The sequence below is a fragment of the Sus scrofa genome, chromosome 5 (assembly GCF_000003025.6).
Source record: "Sus scrofa isolate TJ Tabasco breed Duroc chromosome 5, Sscrofa11.1, whole genome shotgun sequence".
Lineage (NCBI taxonomy): Eukaryota > Metazoa > Chordata > Mammalia > Artiodactyla > Suidae > Sus > Sus scrofa.
Window position 1 is genome coordinate 85,353,775 of NC_010447.5, and position 8,934 is coordinate 85,362,708.

Below are 8,934 nucleotides of genomic sequence, written 5' to 3' on the forward strand. Positions count from 1 at the left end.
GCTAGGGCTGCCAAATAAAGTGATTATGAGGTAATAAAACTGCTCTGTCTACCTCACAAGTGTATGATTTGTAAAATGAATAACACATTGGTCCAACTAAGATCAAGAAAGTGTGTTATAGATACATGCTATAATGCAAAGTTTTCAGGAAAAGAATATAACTTCTGTACAGGCTGAATTGTGCGCCTCCACCTGACAATCATGTATTGGAAGCCTGGAGTTCCTGTTGTGCCTCACCTGACAAATATCCATGAGGACTTGGGTTTGATTCCTGCCTTGCTCGGGGTTAAGGATTCAGCGTTGCCATGAGCTGTGGTGTAGGTCGCAGACACAGCTTGGATCCCACATTGCTGTTGCTGTGGTGTAGGCTCTCAGCTACAGGTCCGATTGGACCCCTGTCCTGGGAACCTCCATGTGCTTTGGGTGTGACACCCCCCACCCTCAAAAAGGACATACATTGAAGTACCTCAAAAATGTGGCTGTATTTAGAGATGAGGCTTTTAAGAGGTGATTAAGTTAAAATGAGGCTATTAGATGGAGTCCTAATCCAATCTGTCAGGTGTCCTTGTAAGAGGAGACTTGGACACACAGACAGTAGGGATGTGCACATATAGAGAAAGACCATGTGGGACACAGCAAGGAAGGTGGCCATTTATGAGCCAATGCAGGCCTCAAAAAGCCAGATGCTGTCACCTTGGTCTTGATACCTAGCCTTCACAACTGTGAAGAAATAAACCTCTGTTGTTTAAGTGCCTGGTCTGTGTATTTTGCTACAGTCCCTAGCAGCTTATATATATATAACTTTACTTTTATAGTTGAAGAGTTAAGTCCAGGATATTAAGTAAGTTCTTGACTCGTGAGGCATTCAGATATGTCCACTGGATGAATAATGCTTAATACAAGAACTTTTCTTTTTTTCTATCTTCTTTATAGCCCTTTTGGAACTACCCATGCAGAGTTAATGTCCCTTTTTAGCAGCCTCACACCACTTTTTTCATGCACTTATGGCACTCTCCCACATATGTATTTGTTTACTTACATATTTGTTTCTTGCTGCTACAAACAACCCCCAGGTTATATATATCAGGTAATAAATACCTATATAAAAAGGAAAGGGAAGAGCAACTACACAAAATGAAAACAAAATGATCAGCTATATTGCACATTAGGTTGAATTATAAGAGATTAATATTTGATATTTGCAAAACACTGAACAGAAAAACTTAGGAACATCCATAGAACATGCCCGGTAAAAAATAAAAAATTATTAATTTTTATAGTCTTGCCATTCATTTTTTGTACAACAAATATTTGACACATGCCTGTAAGGCACTATTAAGTACTAAGAGTCCTGGAGCTTACAAAGATGTATGAGTAAGCTCTGTGCCCTGCAATGAGAGATTAATAATTGAAAGGGGTACCTGATTTGCTACTACTGGCATGAACTGATGAAAATATACGCTGGTGTATCAATTAGTTTCAATGGCTTCTAGCAAGTTCTTTCAACAATTTGCTTCCACCTCAATTGTAAAATATTTAGTAAAGAGTGGGATCTGGAGTCAAGTCATCTGATTTGGAATCCTGGGTACGAGTCACTATTCTTCTGTGTGCCACGATATCATCTGTAAGAATGGGATATTAATCACATGTTGTAGGGGTTCGCAGTGCCTGGCACATGGGGGAAAACATGTAAAATATTATTCAAAGTTAGAAATTATACTCTGTTGTACTTGCTTTCAAAAGGCAAATGGGTCTCAAACTGTTTTTGTAAAAACAGCTTGTACGGTGTATATTTGTACTTTTCTTGTTAAGGACTACCATGGGCTGACGTGCCCACTAAGGCACAACAATAATAGCCCACATCTTTATGCATTATTGCACCTTAAATGACAGGGAACTCACTTCCTAGGCCCAGACAGTGAAAAAAAAAACACACCAGCCTTAAGGCTCTGCTTTACATAGTAATCCCTTGTTTTTGAAGACTATCGATAACTGGAATAACAAAGAAGACTTAATTCTAAAATCAAAGGCCTTTTTAAAAAATGGCGGGAAACACCTAGGCTTTAAAAGCTAGTGAAGCCTAAACACAAAACCCATGACCCCGACGTGATTCGAACACGCAGCCTTCTGATCTGGAGTCAGACGCGCTACCGTTGCGCCACGAGGTCCTGCTGGGCTGGGTTCCGCGCAGTTTCTTAGGACTCCGACAACATGGCGTCTTCATGGCGCACTTCGCTTTTCTTCCGTTTGCTTCTTGTCCCTCCACTCGGGGTAGGTCTAGGCTGGAGACTGATTCCTTTATTTGTCAGATGGCTAGCCCTCTATCTAGGCTGGGACGGGACTCGCAGAGGCAGGAGAATGGAGCTTCCCTGTTTCGCCGAGTCTCGAGGGTCAGAAGAAATCGGTCTCTTCTTCAGCCAGCTATTTCCGTTCTTACCCGCCCATTCAGGGGCGGAGATCCCGCCCCCTCTCGCCCCTCCCCCCACGGACTCCTTGCGCGGAGTTCGTGACCCCCAGTTGGAATTTGGCGGGGAGCTACTGCGCACGCGCAGGCGTTTGCCAGCCATTGGCAGCCGATATTATTCAGTGTATCCTTTTCCTCATTGTTTAAGCACATTATCAGGCTCATCATAGTCAGTGGTACATAAATATCTGTTGAAATAAATTATCTAATCCCAATCCAACCAAAAAGGAAAGGGAAGAGCAACTACACAAAATGAAAACAAAATGATCAGCTATATTGCACATTAGGTTGAATTATAAGAGATTAATATTTGATATTTGCAAAACACTGAACAGAAAAACTTAGGAACATCCATAGAACATGCCCGGTAAAAAATAAAAAATTATTAATTTTTTATAGTCTTGCCATTCATTTTTTGTACAACAAATATTTGACACATGCCTGTAAGGCACTATTAAGTACTAAGAGTCCTGGAGCTTACAAAGATGTATGAGTAAGCTCTGTGCCCTGCAATGAGAGATTAATAATTGAAAGGGGTACCTGATTTGCAACTACTGGCATGAACTGATGAAAATATACGCTGGTGTATCAATTAGTTTCAATGGCTTCTAGCAAGTTCTTTCAACAATTTGCTTCCACCTCAATTGTAAAATATTTAGTAAAGAGTGGGATCTGGAGTCAAGTCATCTGATTTGGAATCCTGGGTACTAGTCACTATTCTTCTGTGTGCCACGATATCATCTGTAAGAATGGGATATTAATCACATGTTGTAGGGGTTCGCAGTGCCTGGCACATGGGGGAAAACATGTAAAATATTATTCAAAGTTAGAAATTATACTCTGTTGTACTTGCTTTCAAAAGGCAAATGGGTCTCAAACTGTTTTTGTAAAAACAGCTTGTACGGTGTATATTTGTACTTTTCTTGTTAAGGACTACCATGGGCTGACGTGCCCACTAATGCACAACAGTAATAGCCCACATCTTTATGCATTATGCACCTTAAATGACAGGGAACTCACTTCCTAGGCCCAGACAGTGAAAAAAAAAACACACCAGCCTTAAGGCTCTGCTTTACATAGTAATCCCTGTGTTTTTGAAGACTATCGATAACTGGAATAACAAAAAGAAGACTTAATTCTAAAATCAAAGGCCTTTTTAAAAAATGGCGGGAAACACCTAGGCTTTAAAAAGCTAGTGAAGCCTAAACACAAAAACCCATGACCCCGACGTGATTCGAACACGCAGCCTTCTGATCTGGAGTCAGACGCGCTACCGTTGCGCCACGAGGTCCTGCTGGGCTGGGTTCCGCGCAGTTTCTTAGGACTCCGACAACATGGCGTCTTCATGGCGCGCTTCGCTTTTCTTCCGTTTGCTTCTTGTCCCTCCACTCGGGGTAGGTCTAGGCTGGAGACTGATTCCTTTATTTGTCAGATGGCTAGCCCTCTATCTAGGCTGGGACGGGACTCGCAGAGGCAGGAGAATGGAGCTTCCCTGTTTCGCCGAGTCTCGAGGGTCAGAAGAAATCGGTCTCTTCTTCAGCCAGCTATTTCCGTTCTTACCCGCCCATTCAGGGGCGGAGATCCCGCCCCCTCTCGCCCCTCCCCCCACGGACTCCTTGCGCGGAGTTCGTGACCCCCAGTTGGAATTTGGCGGGGAGCTACTGCGCACGCGCAGGCGTTTGCCAGCCATTGGCAGCCGGCGGCTGGAAGCTAGTCCTGGGCTCTCCGAGGGTTTGCTTCCTCCCAAAATCTTCTGTCAACAGTATGAAGCGTTTACAGTCAGGATTGGCTTTTATTTCACGGTGAGCTTAAGATTTACTATTTTGAAAAGAGGCACCTACAAAAGATATCAGCATGTTGTATTTGTCAACAATGTAGGGCCATTGAATTAGGTGAAATAAGTAGTGGTTAGTAAAATGCGTTGACATCTCCCCGTCGGGGAATTGAACCCCGGTCTCCCGCGTGACAGGCGGGGATACTAACCACTATACTAACGAGGAGCTGTTGTTTTCGTTTTGCTCAAGTACTACTTCAAGGTAAGGAATGGTCCCTTACCTTTTGCCTGCCATCAGCAAGTGTGAAAACCGTGACGCTTGTACTGTCCCTATTTATGTTATCCATTCTGGGCACCTTGGACTCTTTTCGTCAATGAAAGGAAGAAATGGTTTAGAATAAATGAAACAAAATGCCCTTCCAGTTTTAGTGATAGTGAGCTGTTGAACATGGTGTGACGGGACTTTTATGCTCTCCAGATGATTTAGGTTTCTGGCGGGAGATTTTTGTTTTAATAATGACCAAGAGTATGTGAGTTGAAGAAGTGTTTTACCTTCACAAATTTATATTTTCTTTTCTTAGTCATCTGGTGGCCAGATGTCCCGGCCGTGAGTGTCCCACAGCCCAGTGCCTATTCAAACCATTTTTAAACTTTTGAGATACAAAAGCTCACGCAGGACAAATGAAATTGTATTAGCTAATTCCCCCTGTATTTCGGTCCTTTTCCTGAGGCATCTCCATTTACTCGGAATTGACAAACACTTAAATGGTTAAATAGTAATACATTTAAATAATTCAAAACTAGGATGTGCCCTTGATTAAACAGGGTTAGGAAAGTACTCTAATATAATAATTTGTATTATCCTGAGCCTTTTCATAAACAGAATCAAGCCTGTTCCCAGAAGGGCCTCACATACAAACTTCTGACATTAATCTCTAAGTGAGTGAATTTGTAAAGTCGCAAACTGACACAATTAAACGTTTTAATTATGGCACTTAAACGTATGTGCCTTAAGAAATCCATTCCTTATAGCACACTATGGATTAATGTATTTTTTATAGATCATAGGTTACAAGGTATTTTCCATCTGGTGAAGGGGTTTTGTGTCTAAATGCAGACATTTTAAAAAAAAAATGTAATTTCTGAAGCCCGTTTTGGCACTTGTCCCCCTTCACTCTTAAATACATGCAAAACCTCCTTCTACTTCTGACCCTCTAATAACTCTTGCCAAGTCCAAGTTTCGGGTAAGATTGGAGGGACTCTCAGCTGGAGAGGCTGCAGGGTAGTGGGAAAGCAGCTCTCCTGAGCTGTTGCACAGGGTTCCATATTGTGGGGAAAGAGGTTTAATCTCAGAAGAGAAACCATCCTCTCCACCTAAGTCCTAGGAAAGCTGTGTCAGTGGCCATACGTGTGTTCTTACTGCTCTCTCATCCTCCCCAGGGACAGGAAGAAGCCGCCTGAGTCAGCACAGATCATGGAACAGGGAACTCAACACCTGCTGTCCATCTTCCTAAAATGGAAAGGAAAAGAGAGAGTAATTAACCTGAACAGGGTAAGGGAGCTCAGAGATTCCTCACTGTCAGCACTGGGAGATGGGCAGTAAAGAGGGCACAGAACTTTCTTTGGAGGTAAACAGCGTGATGGAGATGGATATTATTCAAAGTTTCAAATCTTGCTTTACCTAAGTAACTGTCGAGCTTATCACAGCTTGCAAACCATTCACATTCATCTTCCCAAGAGCCCTGTGGGGTCGATAGGGCAAGTATTTTATCCCTAAAAGGGAATCTTCTGTAGTCATACAGGCTGGAAGTAGTGAGAGGCCAAGAATCCCTAAGACCTGACAGCAAACCTTGTGCAGTTTTCACCCTGCTGCACAGTTCCACATATGTGTATATTAACCAATAAATATGAGTTATGGAGAGAAAAAGCTTTATCGCTTTATGTGTCACACTTGTTCCAGTAGTAATATTTACTAATCTATAATTACTTTTCAGGCACTGCAGGTATTAATTCACTGTTGAGCCCACAGTATGCCAGGCATTGCTTTAGATGTAGGAGGAAGTTTCAATTAGTAATTTTTTTTTTTTTTTTTTTTTTTTTTTTTTTTTTTTGCTTTTTAGGGCCACATTTGTGGCATATGGAAGTTCCAGGCCAGGGTCGAATCAGAGCTGCAGCTGGCAGCCTATGCCACAGTCACAGCAACGCCAGATCCCCGCTGGGTCTTCGACCTACACCACAGCTCCCGGCAAGGCCAGATCCTTAACCCCTGGAGAGAGGCTAGGGATCGAACTGGCATCCCCATGGATACTAGTCAGGTTCGTTACTGCTGGCTCACAGCCGGAACTCCTCAATTAGTAAATCTCGTTCCTGTGGAGCTTATATCTATCCTTACAGAAAAAGGATAGACCATAAACAATGGCTATCATAAATAAATATGTTAGATGATGACAAGAGTGGAAATTGGAAAAAAAATACCATGGTAAATGGGTTTTGAGAATGGCAGGTTAAATCGAATGGTCAAAGTTGGCCTCATTTTAAGAAGGTGACATTCGAACAGACTTGAGGGAATTAAGAGATGTAGACATGTAACTGTCTGGGAGGCTTGTGGGGCCTTAGAGGTCATTGCAGACTTTGGCTTTTATTCTGAAGAGAAATGGGGAGCTGCTATAGGTTTTTTTTTGTTTGTTTTTGGCTGCCCTGTGACATAGAGAGTTCCAGCTGCAGCTTTGGCAATGCTGGATCCTTTAAGCCACTGAGCCTGGCTGAGGATTGAACCTGTGTCCTGGTGCTGCAGAGAAACCCCTGATCCCCTTGTGCCACAGCAGGAACTCCTGCTGTAGGGTTTTGAACAGGGAGATGGCATGGTGTGGTTTATGTTTTAAAAGGCTTTTGGTTTCTAGGTTGAGAGTAGATTCTAGTGGGTGACGGCAGCAGGAGGGAGAGCAAAGAGGTCTATTGCAGTAATCCCTGTGGGAGATGATGGTGGTTCAAGGCTAGAGTAGGAGTGGTTGGGAATGTGAGAGGAGGCGAGATACACACACACACACACACACACACACACACACACACACACACACACTATAAATATACCCAAGGACAATGAAGAGCGTCCTAGAAGGAATGAGGCTGAAAGGCTGAAGAAATAGGACAACGCAGGGCTTTTCAGGCTCTGTTAAGAACTTTGGCCTCTCATTCATTACTGTTTATTTATTTCAAGGTTTATTGAGGTATAATTAATTTGGAAACAGTAAAATCCACTCTTTTTTTAAGCATACCATTCTGTGAATTTTAACCACAATCAAGCTCTAGACTATTTCCATCGCTTCTATCATAACGTCCCCTAACGCCCTTTTGCAGTTGATCCTCTGCCTCCAGCCCCAGGCACCACTCTTCAGATTTCCATTTCCAGAATGTTTTATTCGTGGAACTGTGTGCAATGTGTAGCTTTTTGAATACGGATTCTTTCACTTGGCGTGATGTTTTTGAGTCATCCCCATTGTTGTATCAGTAGTTTTTCTTAATTGCTGTTTAGTGTTGTATGGATACTTTTTTATCTACTCACTAGTAAATGGACATTTGTATTTTTTCTAGTTTTTGAGTATCATAAAAATAGCTATTCCAAACACTAGTGTATAGGTTTTTGTGTCGACATATATCTTCATTTCTCTTGGGTTCATACCTAAGAGCGGGTTTGCTGAATCTTAGGATAAGTGTATTGTTTACCTTCATAAGAAATTGCCAAATTGTTTTCCTAAGTGGGCTGTAACATTTTGCATTCCTCCTAACAAGATATGAGAGTTCTTGTTCCATATCTTTGCTAGCACTTGGTATTGTAAGTATTTTTTATTTGAGCCTTTCTAGTACGTGTGCAGTGGGATCTCACTGTAGGTTTTTTTTTTTAATGGCGGAATTCATGGCACATAGAAGTTCCCAGGCCAGGGACTGAATCCAAGCTGCAGCTGTGACCTATGTGAGGCTGAATCCTTTAAAGCAAGGCCAAATCCTTTAAGGCAAACCCACTGTGTTGAGCTGGGGATCCCTCTGCAGCGACAGGAGCTGGAGGTGCTGTGGTCGGATTCTTAATGCACTGTGCCGCAGTGGGAACTCCCTCACTGTAGTTTTAATATGCCTTTCCCTAATGATTAATGGTATTGAGCATATTCATGGATTTATTTAATATCAAAATCTTTTGCCCATTTAAATATTGTGTTGTTTTCTTATTATTGAGTTTGAGAGTTCTTTTTTTTTTAACTCAATGAATTTTATTACATTTACAGTTGTACAACAATCATCACAAGCCAGTTTTATAGCATTTCCATCCCAAACCCCCAGACCATCCCCCCAACCCCCATCCTGTCTCCTTTGAAAACCCATGTTTTTCAAAATCCGTGAGTCAATATCTGTCCTTCAAAGTTCATTGTATTCTTTTTAAAGATTTCACATATAAGCGATAGCATGTGACCTTGGCGTCTTCACTAAGCATGATAATTTTTAGGTCCATCCATGTTGCTGCTAATACCATTATTTCATTCCTTTTTATGGCTGAGTAATATTCCATTATGTATATGTACCACATCTTCTTTATCCACTCCTCTGTCAATGGACATTTAGGTTGCTTCCATGACTTGGCTAGAGAGTTCTTTATACATTCTGATTATAGTCTTTTAATTAGATATATTTTGGGGTAGATATATCA

At 41.9% G+C, this 8,934-nt stretch overlaps 3 non-coding genes across 3 annotated transcripts; all 3 read right to left on the reverse strand.

The window, feature by feature from the left end:
- On the reverse strand, positions 2,097–2,168 carry TRNAW-CCA. Its single transcript has one exon. It is a non-coding gene; the product is annotated as a tRNA-Trp (tRNA).
- TRNAW-CCA lies at positions 3,684–3,755 on the reverse strand. Its single transcript has one exon. It is a non-coding gene; the product is annotated as a tRNA-Trp (tRNA).
- Positions 4,393–4,464, reverse strand: TRNAD-GUC. Its single transcript has one exon. It is a non-coding gene; the product is annotated as a tRNA-Asp (tRNA).